General features: G+C 32.9%; 1 long non-coding RNA gene and 1 pseudogene across 1 annotated transcript; both read left to right on the forward strand.

Annotated features, from left to right (window-relative positions):
- Positions 1–4,915: 4,915 nt before the first annotated feature.
- LOC139494240 (uncharacterized) lies at positions 4,916–9,512 on the forward strand (annotated as a pseudogene).
- Positions 9,513–12,063: 2,551 nt separating this feature from the next.
- On the forward strand, positions 12,064–14,972 carry LOC139495548 (uncharacterized). The gene is made up of 2 exons (XR_011657393.1): positions 12,064–12,368; positions 13,905–14,972. It is a non-coding gene; the product is annotated as an uncharacterized lncRNA (long non-coding RNA).
- Positions 14,973–20,756: the final 5,784 nt, after the last annotated feature.

A 20,756-nucleotide genomic window follows, 5' to 3' on the forward strand; every position in this document is an offset into this window, starting at 1 on the left:
TCTTGTAGTTGCCTAAAATAATACCTACGGAATTAACTATTGTTTGATGAACCAGCATCAAACTCAGATTGTTGTTTCATAAGTCTGACAAATCCAGCAATGGACGAATTGTTATATTTCTTTAGGAATATCATACATACATATTTTTAATGTTTCACTTGTTTACCTAGGTAATGTTTCTATGATTTACCACTTAAAGTGAGGTATACGTAATTGCACGCCTCTCGTGGATTTTTAGAAACAAAACTGTGCGTCGTTTGTTACACGAGTTTTCTCACTACATGAAACGGGAAATACGTTGTATTTCTATGAGTTATCACTTAAGTTGCTCTTTACAGTTGTCGTATAAAACATATTGTTATCGACCCTCGTCGTCGTCAATAAGGTTATTTCATTATCACATATCGATAATTAGCAAAGGCACGATTCTGTACTGTTTCAATATTTCAAACTCAAATTCAAAACTCCACAATCCCAATTATGTTTATAGCGCATGCACAGGTTGAGAAAAATGTGTGAGCATAAGGGAAATCATACTAACGAATCGATCCCGTTTGAATATCTGAAGATCTTTATGTAATTGTATTTATTATATTACTTGCAATGTATAACCGTGGTTTCCCAGTTAAATACAAAGTGAAATAAACTTCTTTTTTTACATAAATAAGGCCGTTAGTTTTCTCGTTTGAATTGTTTTACATGGTCTTATCGGGTCCCTTTATAGCTGACTATGCGGTATGGGCTTTGCTCATTGTTGAAGGCCGTACGGTGACCTATAGTTGTTAATGTCTGTGTCATTTTGATCTTTTGTGGATAGTTGTCTCATTGGCAATAATACCACATCTTCTTTTTTATATGTTAATTCACTCATCTGACGTCATTCAACAACATGAACAATAGGTGTTGTCAAGACGTTGCATCAAAGCAACTGTGAATACTAAAACTTCCATTGTCAATGTAATTTAAAGAATAACTAATTTTCTATATTTGAATTCTTTGATTACATTTGGATTAGTTATTCAATGGGTAATTTTTAGAATTATGTAATCTGCTCTCTGATTGGATTGTTGTCTCTTTCACATGTTCCCCATTTCAATTCTCAATTATACATGTTTCTCTTACAGATTTATTCAATTAAGTTGGAGAAGAAGCGATATAGAAGACAAAGATCACCGAATGCATGCACGCCTGTGCTTCAACAATTTTCCAATATATGACGAGTTAATTTGTTTTACACCTAATTGTAAAAAACTTTCATGGTAGATCCTTTTTGTTGCTTTTTTTACTTGTTTATAGTCTTGTATTGGTATATATTTAATGATAACTAAATCACTCAATATAACTGTTAGTGTATAGAAAACAGTTTACCTAGATAGGCTACTTACAATGTAGATATCAAACAATGTCTACTCGCCCCACTTGCCAATCGGCCACACTATATCGCCACTTTATAAAAATATCGTCCCACTCTTGTTTACCGACTTGCCCAACTTTGAAAAAGTGTAAAATCAAATTGAACAATCAATCTGAAAACTCACTTATTAACGAAAAAAATTAAAACCCCACTGAATAAAGGTCTGACAACCTGCCCCACTTATAAAAAGATCTTGCTTCCTTTAAGTATGTCAAATTGATATAATTTCCCACTTATTCGATATCAAAGGGCTTGCAGCTCCTACTCAGACTTTGTAAAACGTCATCAGTGTCTGAGTAGAAAGTTGAACCAGGGGTATGTCAAAGAACGTTTCGTCTTTTTTCTAAATAAGTTCATCGGAAGGTACACAAACCTTGTTGATAAATATTCCGTATCAACTTCACAAATAATACACGATGGTCTTGATGTATAGATTCTGCGTACTGATGTTGTTTATCATCCTAACAACGTGTTTTATAGTTCTTTCATTTGTCTTTGTTCTATCATTAATATTACTTTTACTGTTGAATGGTTTTTATGTGATATCCGTTTGACGTGGCTCGGTACTTATACATCTCGTCTATGTGTTTGTATTGTCTTTCATTTTTTGTATATGCGACTTTTTGTATTTCTTTGGTTATTATAACGTGACTCTGTACTTTAAAAGATCCCGTCAGTATGATATTGTTATAGTTTATGTCATTCTGTTATGAATTACAAATTACGTTGAACCATAAACGTCAAAATCATTCACTCGAGTAGTGGAATTAACTATTTGTGAATTCTTATAAATTCTATATATAACTTTTGGACTATGTTTAATCTCGGTCTATATCTGAAATGTATTCTTACATACTTTTGATTTTTAAACCCTATATACTAACATTGCCTATGCAAATTTTAAAATTGTTTGTATGCATGTTGAACGACAAATCTATGTGACGTATAAAATTTTCTGACGTCAGACACACACATCAATGAAAGTGTTTGTATATAGATGTTTTTGTGTTCTGTTAAATTGTTCCCTTTAAAATTGGTATACGATGATGACTGATGTACCCATATTTTGACTATTCTATTTACTGTGTCTGTTTAGTTAACGCATCAATGTAAAAATAACGGAATTTGATGAGACTGTCATCAAAGTGAGAGGGTTATCGCTATAAAACAAGGTTTAATCCACCATTCTCTACATTTGAAAATGCCTGTACCAAGTCAGGAATAGGACAGTTCTTGTCCATTAGTTTTTGATGCTTTTTGTTATTTGATTTTGCCATGTGTTTATGGACTTTCCGAATTGATTTTCCTCTAAGTTCAGTATTTTTGTGATTTTACTTTTCGTATCTAGTCGTCCTGGTGAAGTGGTATGTGTCGTGGCTTGATATGCTAAAGGTCTTAAGTTCGAATCCCAGCATATACACTGGATTTTTTCTACATGAATTTTGATAGATAGTTTTTTGCGTATAATAAATTATTAGTTTTATAGTGGATTTGACATTCCCGCCAAAATGTTACAGAACAAAGGAAAGCATGCATAACAAAGAAACTCAAACTGGGGTGATCTGGTAAGGGTGATCCGGCTCAGATCAACCCTGTAAGAACAAAGGAGCTGGGATGTAATCTGTATTATGACCATTCTTCTTTATGATGATGTGGTAAAACTCCGGATTCCAGAATACCGGCATCTATTTCACTTTAGTTACCGACGAAAATGTCGGGACCTTCGACAAGATCGGGCATACAAAAAATATTAGAAGATTTGAATCTTACACATACCATTGCTAATTTCCAGGCAGACAAAACTGACATAGACACAGTTCTTAGCCTCTCAGAACAACAAATAATACGTCTAGGTATGTATTTTTCTGAATCTTATCAAAGTCAAGTCGACCCCATCGCATGCCTTTCCAGTGTTGTTTTTTTAAACCGTAATCATAGACGTGTAATATAAATTACTCTGTCAAAATATATGAATTGCAGTCCATAAATCACACTGAAAATGTACATTTTAAAAACAGTTTTAATAATAAAATTCAATATAGTAGGTAGGCCTTGTTTTTTTATGCTGCCGACAGTGACATAAAACAAATTATGTTTTCGCTCCCTTAAAAAAATCTATCAAACATTTGTCATATGTTTGAAAGATGATTTTATACCTGGATTATAGGCAAGTGAATTGGCGGATCCAGAGCTTCAGAAAAGAGGGGATTGGGAACTACACTGTTTGTTGAAAAAAGTGAAAAAGGGGGGGTGGGGGTGGGGGGCAACCCGAAAATTAAGATAAAATTCTAGAAAAATCATTTTGCAAATAAGGGGAGCTTATCACCCCTGGATCCTCCTATGTAAATTATTTCAAAACTTTATAGTCTGATGCAAGGGAACTGTCGCAACCCAGAACCCCCAAAATTCCCTTAACCTTCATTAATCTTGATTTGATCATTACTTCAAATACAAATGTAGTTACAAAATAATCTAAAAACAATTGAATTTATCAATTCAATGTTTATGTGTATGTATGCATATATACATTGTAAAGGTAACAATGCAAGGCATAGGCAGATCCAAGGGGTCTAGCTTTTTTTTCTATTGAAAAATAGGCATAATAATGTACATCGGGCCCCCTTTTTTTTGTGGTGAAAAAGTTGTATTTGGCATTGAGAAAGTAAAAAGTAAAATCACAAAAATACTGAACTCAGAGGAAAATCAATTCGGAAAGTCCATAATCACATTGCAAAATCAAATAACAAAACGCATTAAAAACGAATGGACAAGAACTGTCATATTCCTGACTTGGTACAGGCATTTTCAAATGTAGAAAATGGTGGAGCCAAGAAACTTTATTTTTTTATTTTTTTGCTTTTCACTTTCTGGAAAAATTTTGGATCCACTTTTGAGAGTTCCTGGATCCGCACATGCAAGGGGAAGATACATGTTTTTTGGGGGGTTTATTTACTTTTGGGGTGGGGCACCAATGTGTCAAACGTAATTAATTTGCAAGCAGATTTAATAAGATGACTTACATGTGTATTATTAACAAAAGGAACTATATTTATAATATGGGAGTACATGCATATGTACATGTAACAATTCACCTCCATGCTTTTCCCGTTGTTATTATTCTTAGATACATTGTACAAGAAAAACAGGTACAAAATGCACATGTTATATCTTTGATCCGGATTTCCATTAAGTTTTGTTGGGTGTGGCTTTCTTATTTTCCGATCATGTTTAAAAATTATATTATGAGTTTTCATTTCCGGGACCATAAAACAAATTGTGTTGTATAGTATTACTATAAGGTATCACATTGGTGTATGCCAGATCAGGTCCGGCAAAAAGTCTTCGGTCCACCAAAAATTGATGAAGTGGTGGACCCAATGTCATTCAGATGATAACTTTTCTGAAAACTCTGTCAACCAGGATGGTTTTGTATATTTTGCATATTAATCATTTATTATTTTAGGTTTAAGTATACTTTAGAATGGAAAACTCCCACGTATTATGGAACCAGAAATCTTGGATGGAGTTTTTTCAAGTACAGAATCTGAGTCACAGTGCATAAGAAATTTGAAAAGAAGCTTGGATTCATTAGGTTAATTCATGTAAGTTGAAAAGCTGGTCAAAGAGTAATGTGAGCAATTTGTCACTTTTTTATTAACAGTGGTCCTCAACTAATCTTGTGAATCGACTGGCCTGGTAGGAATGATTATTTTGTGGTCCTCAACTAAGCTGGTTGATTAATTGTTTGTCTATCGAAAGTTCTTGATGTTTGCCACGGGAATAAATGCAGTTCAAATTATTCACACATAGGAATAGTGTGTCGGTTAAAGAGCTCACCAGAGCTCATGTTTTGCTTGTTATTATGTATATATATATGCCGACTCTAAATAAAATTTACTTACTTACTTACTAAGATCATTACTTTCAATTTAATACATCACAACCACATCCTTATCTAAATTATCCCCCTTTAGGCCCTCTCCTGTCGTCTTATAAATTAAAGTGACATGATTTTATCATATTCTTGATTTACTCAACCGTTAGTGATATAATGAAAGTTTTGTAGGCATTTAAAGTAGAAATCAATTGAAACAATTCCCGTTAAATTCTTACTAACAATAGCCTTCTTACAATTATGTAGGTAATGACCTATTTTTCTTGATCAAAGTAAGTCACAGTGACCCATTTTTGTCGCTGGCGAAACTGAGGTATTGCTTTTCTGATGGCGGCGTAAATTTTTCAATAATGGTTTATTAACTCTGTAACTGTATATTATAGATTCATCATATCTGATCTGTGGATAGATTTTGAGTAGTTGCCAGTCAGACACATGTCACTTGACCTTAACCTCAATCTATGTTAAGTTTATGTGATCGGGTTCATTTCTCACTAGCTATTGATACTAGGGGTTTCATATTTCGTCAGTAGAAAGATCCTGATGACTGCTTACCAGTCTACCATGTGTTGCTTAACCTTGACCTCAATTTCACACTCATATTTGGTGTGAAGAAAGATTTGAGGACCATTTCGCACAGTTATTTATAATAAGGATTTTAATTTATTAATTCTTTAGAAAGAATAGTGACTGTCAGGTTCGCATGTAGAGCTTAGCATTGATTTCAACTTCTAGCTCCAGTTTTGAATGGTGAACCATTTTTTTTCTGAATTTCAAATTTTTTATCCTAATTTGCTGCAACCAGCGAGACATCCATGTGTTAACACATTTTTTTAAACATGTTGTACAACATTCTCAAGGGTACTACATACCAAAGCTAAAAATCATAGCTTTAATACTTGCTGAGAAGATAACTGACCAAAGTTTTGTTTACAAAATGACGGAAGACAGATTGCGAGATCTCAAAACTTCTTATAAAGTGGTCTGGATAAAAATGCATATTAAAAAATGAAAAAGTTATTCAATACATTAATTTTTACATTTTAGATAATAAGATAGCACTTTTAGCTAACCCCACCTGCCAACTCCCTTTGAGAAAGAGATAATAAAGTGTAAATTTTTCAATCTGAAAATGGGAGATAATCCACTAATGTTTCTCATAACAGATGTTGGTTCACAAACTGTTGATATGAGCTATGATCCATCAGCGTCATTGTGATTTTTTGTTTTGTATTTACTCTTAAAGTTTCAATTGTCAACTCAAACCTTTCAATGTTTGCATGAGTTATAGTCAGAACACAAAAAGTTTTACTCTAAACAAAATTAGCAAAACAGGCTCCCAGGAGCAAGTAGGTTTACAACCACAATATCATCAAATCCATTTAAATTGGACAAAATTATGCCCCTTTTAAGATGTAATTTGTACTTGAAAGAAACTATCATTACAGTATTAATGCTAGGATATTGAGCTTTGGTATGTAGGACCCTTGTAGTCCAGCAGATAGGTGCAATATATGAAGGAATTGTGCACTTCGTGTTAAAAGCACCAAATTTTGCTCAAACATACTTTTATCTATACTCTTTAATTTAAGATATGGAGGCAAGCTGGAAATATAGTTAACTTCCGGTAAAATCCAAAATGGCGGACGCATGTTAAAATTTCAACTTTTCTTAATTCTCTCTCATTTTTTTTAGTTTTAACTACAAGACCTGATGTTTTAATTGATCTGAATCACATTAATTGGTTTTTAGTATTGTTCAAGCAGCAATTAGGTGACGTTTGGTCAACTTCCGGTCAAAATTTCATTGGGGATCCTATATGTTCTGTGTTTAAAAGTAGGTTACATTGACCTGTTTTATTTATCAATGATAACAATTAATTACTTTCTTGTTGTGCAGGTAGTTATGTTATTATAATATTTAAAATACATTGTAGGTTTGACATTTTGCCAATTCTGTTATATTTTATGCTTTTTGTCATATGTTGCAATTTTATCTTCTCTTGACATGCTTGAAATTTAATATTTCATTTTTAAAGACTTCAAGAACTAAAGTTAAAGGTGAACGATATAAGCTCCAAGAAGCCTATGTTTTAATCTAAACAATTCTCTTTACAGGTTGGAAATCTTTACCTATGTTTGTGTACTTGTTGAGGTCTTCTCAGAATGCATCAACTTTAAAGTATATATCACAGATTTTGAAGCCCAAGTTTTCGACAGAAGGGTCCAATAATAGGCGATTTGAAGATTCAGTTTAAACAGCTTACCTAAAATACTTAAAAGCTGTTGCAAGTATGTATTGTTCTTTAAAGCTCACTTTACTTGTGTTTTTAGCTGAGCTGCAAAGAAGATGAGCCCACCGTATCGGTGAATTCCTGTGGGTGGTCATTGTGTTTTTTGCTCACCTTGCCACACCAGAACCACTGAGCCATATTGATCAAAACTTGGCAGAGATACTTTCTGGATGGTCCTCTTACAGATTTATATCCGTCGACCTCACCACCCATCCAAAATGGCCGTCGTGGCATCTGATCGGTTAAAAATAAAAAAAAATCTTCTTAAAATAAACTAAATTAAAGGAAACTTGTCTGAAATACTCCTTGGGTGATTCCCTCTCAGAATTGTATAATGCATTTACCCCTCTAACCATAAAAAATGGCCGCATCGGCAGATGATGGTTATAATTTTCAAAAATCTGCTTAAAATTAACCAGTGAACCTAATTCAGTGAAACCACTTTTATTTTGATGTCAAAGGACAAGATCACTGTTTCTTAAAGTATATTTTTCAGTAAAAATTTGGTTTCAGCTGGATAACTTGTTTCCCTCCACAAATTTTAATGACACACAGATGTTAGAGTAGGGGACAAGGAAGAACGCTATTGATTTTGAGGTTAGTAGGTCAAAGTCACTGTCAATAAAAATAGAATTTTCCAGTAGAAGTTTGGTTTCCCGAGGATAACTTGAGTTTCTTTTCATGAATTTTATAGAAACTTACATAGGTGTTAGGTTAGGGGACAAGGAAAAACCCTATTGAATTTGAGGTCAGTAGGTCAAAGGTCAAGATCACTGTTACTAAAAATGAAAGTTCCCAGTAGGAGTTTGGTTTCTGCTGGATAACTTACACAGTTGTTAGTTTAGTGGACAAGAAAGCAACCAATTGATTGTAAGGTAAGTAGGTCGAGGTCACTGTTACTTAGTTAAAAGCTTGAAATATACCATCACAGAAAGAGTTATTTTTTTATACCCTATTGTTTAATGTTGTTTCATATACATTATCGCCGTACCAATACTGATCTTCAAGTAGACAATCATAGAACAAAAATATTGCACTTGAATGTCAAAGATAAAAGTCATTGTCAACGGAAACACTGTTCACTTCCACACAGGGACCTTCAGCATCGCTTTTGATAAGTTTATTCTATCGAGTCCATGGAGTACAGTTTTAAATAGCTATTGATACTAGGAGTTTCAAATTGGTCTGTATAAAGGTCTTGAGGAGTGGGTTGTGTCCCTTTACCTTGAATTTATTTCACTTTTCATTTCTCTTTATTTTAAATTTGCAACAATCATTCTATACAAATAGGTTGCAAGCAGTAAAACATTAATTTAGTATGAAAACATTTAATATTCCTGATTTCAGATAAAGTCACTCATCCAGTAACTACAAGCAGCTGTCCAACTATTGGTTGTTATATATTCATCTACGGGAGTTTATGTCAGTCTGAGTCTATGACAATTGACATCAGATCTTTACAACGAGACAGTTTTTTGCGCCGCACTTCTTTATATTACCGTATATATTAATACCTAACACACACATGACACAACTGTAGTATATCTTTCTAAACATCTAATTATATCAGATGTGTTTAAACCTCAAAATATCGTTCTTTTAAATAAAAGAACTTGCATTGATACATGTAGTGTATTCACAAATTGACTGGAATTCATTGAGCTCTGTTTTAAAAGTTTTGATACTTGCTTTTTTTTGCAGGTGGTAGAAGAGAATTTATTTCTCTACAGAATGTGTTACAATTTGCTACAGGTTCCAAAGAAGAACCAGTGCTTGGTTTTACTTTACATCCTTTCATTGATTTTGTTGAAGTGAAACACGGATCAAGCTTTTTACCAACTGCAAATACCTGCATTAACACCATGCAGCTATCCAGACCATCGCTGTTAATTGATTTACCACCAACATAGGAACTTTTTAAAAGAGGGACGAAAGATACCAAAGGGACAGTCAAACTCATAAATCTAAAACAAACTGACAACGCCATGGCTAAAATCGAAAAAGACAAACAAACAACAGCACACATGATACAACATAGAAAACTAAAGAATAAACAACACGAACCCCACCAAAAAACTAGGGGTGATCTCACATGCTCCGGAAGGGTAAGCAGATCCTTCTCCATATATGGCACACGTCATGTTGCTTATGTGATAACAAATCCGGTAAAAAGTCTAATTCGGTAGGTCACATTCATCAAAGGAAAGGGGATTGTAGTTATGACGTAAGGAACATATCCGACATATAACGGTCAACCAACTCGTAATGGCGTCCGTAAAATTTACGAAGGGATGATTTCAACTTCACCATTTGGAACTCTTGGTTTAATAGCTTCCGCGTGAGCAGCAACCCTCTGTCAAGAAAATCATGATAGAAAATGCAAGCAAGGGAATATCGTATCAATTGGGAGATATATACCCCGTATGAAGGTGCTGATGGAATGTTAAAAAAACCCACAATCAGTCGACTAAAACCATCGATCCATCTCACAATAACAAATCGCCAGAGGACAAGTTTATGATCGGTATCAATGTGCCAAAGGTGGTTTGATCCCATAACGTTGTAGACCCGACTGTGAAGTCTTCCAGTTTGTCTTTCAAGGACACCACGACTGTCCATTCCATGGACGCTTTCTCTTAATCTCCACCTCGGCACTCTAATTCTTTTTATAATTAGCATCTGTTTCAAGAGGTTTTTTCCACAATAGGGAAAATCTTTCAAAATTTTGCCAAGGTTTACATCAAGGTCATTGTCACTTATTTGTAAAAACATCCTTTTGCTAAATCCAAATGCTGTCATCTTCCGGTAAATAGTGCTTTGGGATACCTTTAGGAGTTTGGAAATGTAAGATACTTCGCAGTCATTTTCAAGGAAATTTTCCAGGATTGATTTTGGAATGTCAGACCGGACCCTTTGGGGCTTGTCAGTTCCGTACTTGATACATTCTGTCCGTAATCTCATCATTATTGCCCTGCTTGAAACACCTAAAGCTTCCATTTCATGAGATGACAAATTGCAGACAATATCAGGCGTTATTTTTTCATCAATAAATGTTTTAGTTTACGCTTTGAGATTTAAATCCTGCAATACAATGTTCCATGGTTGAATCCCCAATTTCTTCGTCAGTTGCCTAAATTTCATTGCATACATACGGGTACTTGTCCGAGACCACAATTAATTCGTAGTGCATTTCTTTTAGAACATAAATGAAAATAAAAAAAAAATCCCACCTGCGCTTTCTCAAAGAATTTTTTACAGTGTGTTGTACTACTTTTGAGACAAATTATATCAAAATTATAGAAAACTTCATCGCCTCTAACTCGAAATATGGACAATTTTATCTTGAGGGCGTCTTGAAATCTTTTGACAGCTTCCGAAGTGCTATGTTTCAACCTTTTTCACCTGGACCAAATCACTACTTTCCTTTAAAATTTTGACCCAATTTTTTTACAGTGTAATTTCACACCCCCCCCCCCCCCCCTACTTGCAATATGAGGCATTAAACATGGAGAAATAATTTGGAAGGGGTATAAAAATTAATGGCAAGTAACCCACTGTCAACACTAGGGACTATATTTGTGAACAACGAAAATCAAGGGACGATAATTGTGATCTCGGACCTTATAAGTAAAAGAACCGGAAAATTTTACTTCATCATAATAAAGAATAATCAGCATAATAAAGAAGAGTGATCATAAAGAAAAGGCGTACAATGACGTAACCACAGCAGATGATAAAAAAAAACCCAAAGCATATAATAACAAACCCACAGCATATAATAACAAACCCGCAGCATATAATGATAAACTCACAGCACATAATGACAGAACCACAGCATATAATGACAAACTAACAGCATATAATGACAAACTTACAGCATATAGTAACAAACCCACAGCATATAATAACAAACCCACATCATATACTAAGTAATGCAAAACCCACAATCACATAATAAATACTATCACATAAGACAGCTATGGCGTTCCATAGAAAATACTTCTGTTCATGTTTTATTTCACAGTATCACTAATAGCCGATTTCAAAAGTTTTACAGAAGACAAACAATTTTAGCAGTAGTTTAAATTCCAGTCATTTATACCTCATTGTAGTCCTTGCATGAGTTCCAGATGAAGTCGTTTGCAAAGCCTGGATTTGCTACTAACAGGTATATGATACGACTTTCCAAAAGAATATGTCATATTATAGGAAACGCAAATCACGTAATAAAGTATTGCGGAGGTGACAGATGGACATATTTTTAATTCTGATAATTTTATTTATTCACCTAAGTAATCTTATTTATTCCAAAACCTTATTAACACATTTCTAATAACTTATAAATTTTGTATTTGTATATAAATACATGTCTTAACGCACGTGGACACTGATGATTAATTACTTAAACTAATGATTAATTACTTAAACTCATAATTATACTATTTTGATTATAATTTGCACTGTTAATATGTTTAACAAAATAAACCACTTAAAAGCGTGTGAAAGAAAAACTTATTTAAGTATGACATGTATTACGCAACTGGATTTTTAGATTTGTAGAAGAAAATGTATTGCACAACGAAGATCGTTTTATTTCTTAGATTAGTAATTGAAATATTTGCAACACAGCGTTCAAGCTGCACCGATATTCGTGTCGTAGACTTATCTCATGTACATGGACCAAAACCTATCACGGCGCCATTTTTTCCACAGTATAATTTTACAATTGTTAACAGATCTTACAGCCCGGAGCTTGGTGGTAATTGGTAAGTAGAACAACCATCAGAAAAATGTAACATATTAAAGGTACCAGGCTTATAACTTGATACACCGGACGCGAGTGTTGTCTACATACGACTCATCCAATTAGTTAGAAAGGCAAAGAATTATAAAGTTGAAGAACATTGAGGACCCGAAATTCTATGAGTAGAAATTTCAAATTGAATTTGTTTATTAGTCTCAAAATGTAATGAACACAAAATGTGGCACTATATTCAATACCTTGCAATTAAAAGAAAAAGGCGACCTATTTGGAGTGGATTCATGCAGTCATGAAAGTGTAAAAAGGTAAGATCTGTTTCTCTAATGACTCAACTGATAATGCCAAGAGAACTTCTCAAAATGAATATGATTTAAGGAAAAACGGATACAAGTTCAATTAATGTTCAAACTGGTGACAACGTTTTAAATATAAGCAAAATTAAAGAAACAATTATTTTCAAGTATTTTAGAAATATGTTGAAGATATTTCCTTACAACCAAAGTTTGATACATATTTTACCAAAGATTTTTAGGCTAAAATGACATTTTATTGTCCAATAAAACCTTAGCAACAAGTTGGTGGACAATCCCTTTGTTAGTTTTCAATAATTAAACAAGTTACCATTTAATATGTAGATTTTTTTGGCACCTGTTACCATTTTTACTAATGGCATTTATTATAAGAGATGTACAATGTACAATATTTTCCCTTACTGTTTACAATAAATAAAGCGCTCAATTATGCCGCTGTCATTCAATAAACATGAAAATCCAGATTTGTAAAAGGATTCTGAGAATTAATTTTTACTTGTGCATTTTTAGTGAGATGTTATTTAAAAGTATTTGATTCTGCTTGTTATTAGAATTTTTTTAAGTAACTATAGATGTCACAAAAAATTCTTGTTATTAATAAAATTGAGAATGGAAATGGAATATTACATGCCGTTTTGGACAATCAACAAATATGAACCAAGTTTGTAAAAGAGAAAAGATACGTTTTTACAATCAAGGCCACAACCAAATTTGGTAGGTTTTCAACAAACGTTATGATACCGAAATCTATATTTTGTTATATGAGTTTTTTCTTTTTTAAATAGTGTTGCTTCAAAATATATCCTGCATAAAAAGCCAACAATAATATAAAGGTGTTAAAAAGTTATAAATCGATTGAGAGAAAACAAACTAAACAGAGGGAAACGCATCAACTATAAGTTAAAGAGGAACACAAAGGAACAACACTGAAGTGCAACCAAAACAAACATTGAAGCTATCTATTTGATAACAAGTTCCATATTTATGACTAAGTACAGGACATTTTAAGAAAGCAGATTAGAAAATTGATTCATTTATTGAAGTCTGCATAAACTGTGAATGCTAAACGTTTTATCAATCATGCAAACTAGCATTTCATAACACTATAAGCTCCTGCACAATAAATTAAAATAAAATCTGACAGTTCTTGATATTTTTTGCTTTGATATATGCTATAATAAGAACTCTGCATACACTGATTTTGGTCTGTTTTTGATATATATTTTTAGGTTTGAAGTGAACTATATTGGCACATCAGAACACAGCGGAACACATATAGATGCACCTTCGCACTTTTATAGAGGTAAACTACGCATGCATCAGATTCCATTGGAAAGATTGTATGGCCCGGGAGTTATAATAGATGTTAAGAATCAAGTGTCTAGAAACCATGGATACAAAGTCAGCATTTTAGATATACGACGCTGGGAGACATACCATGGACGCATTCCGAATGGAGCAGTAGTTTTGATGAATTCTGGGTGGTACAAAAGGTATCCAGATCCATTTAAAGTTTTCGATACCAATAACATTTCGGATATAACATCTTATCGATTTCCGTCATTCGACTTTAACGCACTTAAATTTTTAGCCAATCAGCGTTCCGTTCACGCTGTCGGAAGTGACAGTCCATCTATTTACACGTCGCCTTCATCTCCACCCGAATTTTCTGGATTTGTTGTTTTGTTTAAAAGGAACATTCCCGTCGTGCTTAGTGTTGCTAATGTTGACAGACTTCCTTCTTCTGGATCTACAATCTTCATTCCAGCTATAAACATATATGCCGGAAGTGGTGCACCCGTCAGGATATTTGCAACAGTTCCGGTGTCAAAAACTAAATATAACTAGTGGTTGATTTATAAATAATTGTATATTACTTATCGATTAGGATAATAACCTTCCGTATAATGTATATTTTATGCTAGTGGTGCATGGAGAGTTCAAACAATAATCATGATTTCTTTTAAATAGGAGAAACGAGAACTATTTCTCGGAACACTAATAACATTGGCATCATTTGCTCTGACTTTAACCTCGTACTTTATTTAGCTTTTTACAATTTCTAGAATCGAGCGTCACTGAAAAGTCTTTTGTCATCGAAACGCATGTCAAGCGAACACAATGCCCATCCTGGTAACAATGATGAATTCATTTTCAGTCCAACGAAAAATTACATAACAGAAACACACTGTACCGTATATTTCTACTTGGTCACTGATATTATGTTGATATGGAGAATACTGCATCTAGATTCTTTTAAGTCTATGATAACAAAATAAAAATGCAATCAGCTTTCATCTAAGTATGTTTTATTCAGTCCGGTGATTTTTACTTATTTCATTTGTGTGACCCAAGTTGTTCTTTTTTAATTATAAAAAATAGTTGCGAGGTTGAAAATATTGTGATTTCTAAATCGTTACAAACTAGGGGGTAAATGAATACTCTGTAATAATCTAAATAAAAAACAACTAAAATTAGGATTTTTCTTTTTATATATGTTTCCATGTAAATGTTTTCATGAAAAAGAAAAAAAAAGATATTTCTGTTGCATATAGTATTAAAAAGTAAAGAATGTAATGATACGAAAACTCTAATATTTTCACCTGTGTCCGACTTATATGTCAGTTACTATTTCAGAAATATTTTTTTTCAAAAAAGAAAATTTAGCTGGAAGAAATGTGTTGACAGAAAAGAAACATCAATCAAGGCCTGTAATTTTTTACAAAAATTTAATGAACTGTACTTTTATGCCTTTATGCATTTTTGAAAATGATTGATAGATTTTTTTTCAAGGCTTTTAGTATTAAATGTTTTTCAACACCTAACAAAGAGATACTCTTGATAAGTTCTTAACATAGACAATTAAATCAGAAGAACCCATTTTTTTTCATAAGATTCCCAGTGTCAAAATCCTGTAATACGATAATATTTATATTTAAGAATGACTGATCATTAATTGCATTATTAGGTCTTTCAACCTTTCAGGTGAAAGACCTATTGTATTTGTTCTGATTATTATTATTAAGTCTTTCCACTTTTCTGTGGAAAGACTTATTGTTTTTGTTCTGATTATTATTATTATTAGGTCTTTCCACTTTTCTGTGGAAAGCCTATTGTATTTGTTCTGATTATTATTATTATTATTTTTTTTTTTTCCGCCAAATTTTGTTCTTGCGATAAATGTTTGTTTCGCAATATGTCGCTTAGATTTTTTTCATATTGTATCGCATAGTTTATGCGCTTTTAAATTTCACCCTGCTAAGCCGAACCATTTTCTTTGTAAGAGTTATCTCCCTATTCACTGTTTGTCATGTGTGTGCATCTCCTTCGTAACAAAATAAGAAAGCGACACAATTCTTTTTACAAATTGTTCGTTACATCCTCAGGAATTTTTGACTAATTTGGATCGAAGCGATTCGATGAAATTTTATAGGAGTTATGTACCTTTACGGAATAAATTTGTCGGTATGTTTTTTTAACTCATAAACCGTTAACCGTATAACCCTGGAATGTTTTTATTTGAGTCCCCTGGGTCCTAACTTAGAAAATTAGGTCAAGGTCAAAGGTCAAGGTCATATTTTAGATTTTCATATGTCTTTGATTTCCCTATAATTCTTGAATGGTTATAGATACAGAAAATTTAAGCAGTGAAAATTGTTCAGTACTTCAAGGGGCAACTTTGTTACATTATGACTGTATTGGTTTTACCATTATGTAAGGGACATAACCCCCATTGATGGTTTATAAAAAGCCATTATTAGGCAAAACTCTTAAACAAAAGGTCCTTGACCCATAGGGTCTTTTGCAATGACATTGTGAAGCAATGACCTTGACAAAGGTCACAAGGTCAAAGGTCAAGGTCATGTACATATGTGATTTGGGGCACGACTTGAAGAATTTTATGTGTGTTTGCCAACCAACCAACCAATCATGATCAATCAATAATGATCAATCAACAAATCATGATCATGATCAATCAACCAATCATGATCATGATTAATCAATCAATCAATCATGTTTCCGTCTCATGTGTTTAATAAAGGGTTCAAGATCTCCTTTGTTTCTTTTTCGCTGTTTCAATTGACCCTTTCCAACATGTTTAACCAACCAACCAACCAACCAACCAACCAATCAATCAATCAATCAATCAATCAATCAATCATGTTTCCGTCTCGTGTGTTTAATATAGGGTCCAAGATCTTTTTTGTTTCTTTTTCGCTGTTTCAATTGGCCCTATCCAACGTGTTTTACCAACCAACCAACCAACCAACCAACTAATCAATCAATCAATCAATCAATCAATCAATCAATCAATCAATCATGATCATGATCAATCAATCATGATCAATCAATCATGATCATGATCAATCAATCATGTTTCATGAAAAATTGAAATTTAATATTGTTCTTGCGTCACTTCTGAAAAAAAAAATCCACATGTACTCTGAAACTACAAATACAATCGACCTCAAAATTTGCAGTCAGCAGGGCATACATGTACTAAAAGTTTATAAAAAAACTTGGTGCAGATATCTCTCAAAGCTTTTCCTAGAGAAAAGAAATTGCAATGCCGTAAAAATTGCTTGCTAGGTCCGAAATTTCAGTAAAAGCCTACAATAAAATGTCCGCTCCGAGATTGAAATACTAATCTGTGTTACAAACAGGTGCTGAAAAATGTACATTATCAGAAAATAATCAATAAATGTGTTTTAAAGTTAAACCGGATCAAATAAATCCAAATCATGCACTGCTTGTAAACTGTCATCAAAATGTCAATTTCCTACAATGACAAAAGAAATTACATTGTGTGCATTCCGTCTCTATACATGTTGTCTGTTCAAAGTCCCCACCTAAAAAGGAATAAAAAGACTATCTTTTCGTTATTATAAACCCGTGTCACGTGATGTGGCGCGCGCGCTGTACCTAAAATAAAAGAAAAACTTTCCAAACTAAACATGAAACTTCTCCGGTAACAATAATATAGACCCCATACAGAAACAAACAAACAAACAAACAAACAAACAAACAAACAAACACCCCCCCCCAATTCAATTAATTTTAAAGGGGGAAAGACCCCCTACAATTGCTTTTTTAAAGCAATTGATTTATATTTATTATTTTTTTTTTTTTTCCGCCAACTTTTGTTCTTGCGATAAATGTTTGTTTCGCAATATGTCGCTTAGATATTTCTCATATTGTATCGTATAGTTTATGCGCTTTTAAATTTCACCCTGCTAAGCCGAACCATTTTCTTTGTAAGAGTTATCTCCCTATTCACTGTTTATCATCAAAGCGTATCTCCTTCGTAACAAAAAAAGATAGCGACAAAATTCTTTTTACAAATTGTTCGTTACATCCTCAGTAATTTTTGGCGTATTTGGATCGAAGCGATTCGATGAAATTTTATAGGAGTTATCTACCTTTACAAAATGAATTTGTCGGTATGTTTATTTAACTCATTAACAGATAACCATATAACCCTGGGATGTTATTATTTGAGTCCCCTAGGTCCTAACTTAGAAAATGAGGTCAAGGTCAAAGGTCAAGGTCAAGTTCCCAATTGTGACTTTTGCTTGTTTTTGCATTTTCTCACTCACTTTGAGAGATTCATATAAAAGAACAAGTGAAAAATGTCTGCTTAATTGTAATGAAGATATGCTACATTTAGCCTTATACAATTAGATGGCATCTTATAGGAGTTGTCGCCCCTGAAATGTCTTGATATGAGGTTATTTGATTATAACTTCAAGTAAGTTCATTATAAAGACATTTGACCTGATACAAAAGGTTAAGTGACAAATGACCTTGAAAAATGGCTACCGGAAGTGACCTTGAGAAAACCGGAAGTAGCTTTTTTTGCAATTTTTTCACATAAAAGTACTCAGAATCCATATATTTTTTCATATAGATACATGAACAAAGTACTGAAGACTAAAAATGACTTCCAACAAACCGGAAGTGGCCAATTATCTCCCATTCTACATACAAAAGTATATAGAAACTATATATTTTTGCAATCAGTGTGAAAGAACCTATCATATGAGACCAGATGTGACATTCATTTCACCGGAAGTAGCATAATATCTCCCTTATATCACTCAAAAAGATAATTAAACCATTATTTATCGCATTAGTATGAAGAAACTACCTTCTTATCCAAATTTCTGTGGTGTGGAAAGACTTTCAATTGTTCTCTGAACAATTGGTTTTTAATTAGGTCTTTCCACCTTTCCGTGGAAAGACCTATTGAATTTGTTCTGATTATTATTATTATTATTATTATTTTTTTTTTTTTTTTTCTTCCGCCTAAATTTTTTTCTTGCGTAGTATTGATATTTCAAAAGATGTCGCTTAGATATTTGGAATATGATGTCGTATAGTTTATACGCTTTAAAAATTTACAACTGCGTAACAAAATACTTTACGTTGTAAGAGTTATCTCCCCAAACACTGTTATTCTTGTGGCCACTACTCCTTCGCAACCGTAAAAGATTACGACAAATTTATTTTACCAAATTGCTCGTTACGTCTTCAGGATTAGAATATTCATTTGGACCGAAGCTATCCAGAGACTCCATATGAGAGTTATTTCCCCTTATGCATTTGATATTAGTGATATGTGTTTCTTACTGGTAAACCATCAGTGATATAGGCCTAGGGTCTTTAGATTTGAGGTCCTTGGTCCAAAAAAATGAAAATAAGGTCAAGGTCAAAGGTCAAGGTCATATTCTAAATTTTGATTTTGGCTTATTTTCTCTTATTTTCAACAACCGTGAAAGATATGGACAAATTCTTTTTACTAAATTGTGAGTTGCGACATGTTGTAACTTATAAATTTAGGTTGGAAGGGTGCGTAAACAATAAATGAGAGTTTTCGCCCATCTTATATTTAAAATCATGCCTATAGTGATATAACTCATTAACCATACATATTACAGACCTAGGGTCTTTTTGTTTGAGGTCCTTGGTTGGTGACCTTGAAATTGAGGTCAAGGTCAAAGGTTAATAGGACGTTCTAGATTTTGACCTTTGCTTTAAATTCATATTTATACATTATAAAGTTATAGGAACTGACATTTTAGATTGATTTTTAATATTTTGATAATAAAATAGATCGTTACTTGTGGAAAGACCTTCAATTGTTCTTTGAACAATTGGTTTTTAATTATTATTATTATTATTATTTTTTTTTTTTTTTTTCTTCCGCCTAAATTTTTTTCTTGCGTAGTATTGATGTTTCAAAAGATGTCGCTTAGATATTTAGAATATGATGTTGTATAGTTTATACGCTTTAAAAATTTACAACTGCGTAACAAAATACTTTACGTTGTAAGAGTTATCTCCCCAAACACTGTTTTTCTTGTGGCCACTACTCCTTCGCAACCGTAAAAGATTACGACAAATTTATTTTACTAAATTGCTCGTTACATCTTAAGGATTAGGATATTCATTTGGACCGAAGCTTTACGGAGACTCCATATGAGAGTTATTCCCCTTTTTCATTTGAATTAAGTGATATGCATGTCTAACTAGTAAACCATAAGTGATAGAGACCAAGGGTCTTTAGATTTGAGGTCCTTAGTAAAAAAAATGAAAATTAGGTCAAGGTCAAAGGTCAAGGTCATATTCGAAATTTTGATTTTGGCTTATTTTCACTCATTTTCATTCATCTTATAAAATATTGACAAATTATTTTTACAAAATTGATAGTTGGGAAATGTAGTAACTTATACATTTTGATTGAAAGGGTGCGTAGACAATAAATGGGAGTTTTCACACCTCTTATATTTAGAATTATGTGTAAAGTGATATTACTCATGAACAATACATATTAAGGAACTAGTGTCTTTTGATTTGAGATGTTTAGTCTATGACCTTGAAATTGAGGTCAAGGTCATAGGTTAATTGGACGTTCTAGATTTTGACCTTTGCTTTAAATTCATATTTATACATCATAAAGCTATAGGAACTGACATTTTCAACTGAATTTTATCATTTTCATATCAAAATAGATCCTTATTGGTTGAAAGACCTTCAATTGTTCTCTGAACAATTGGTTTTTAATTATCATATAGATTTGT

This window comes from Mytilus edulis, chromosome 11, assembly GCF_963676685.1.
Source record: "Mytilus edulis chromosome 11, xbMytEdul2.2, whole genome shotgun sequence".
Classification (NCBI taxonomy): domain Eukaryota; kingdom Metazoa; phylum Mollusca; class Bivalvia; order Mytilida; family Mytilidae; genus Mytilus; species Mytilus edulis.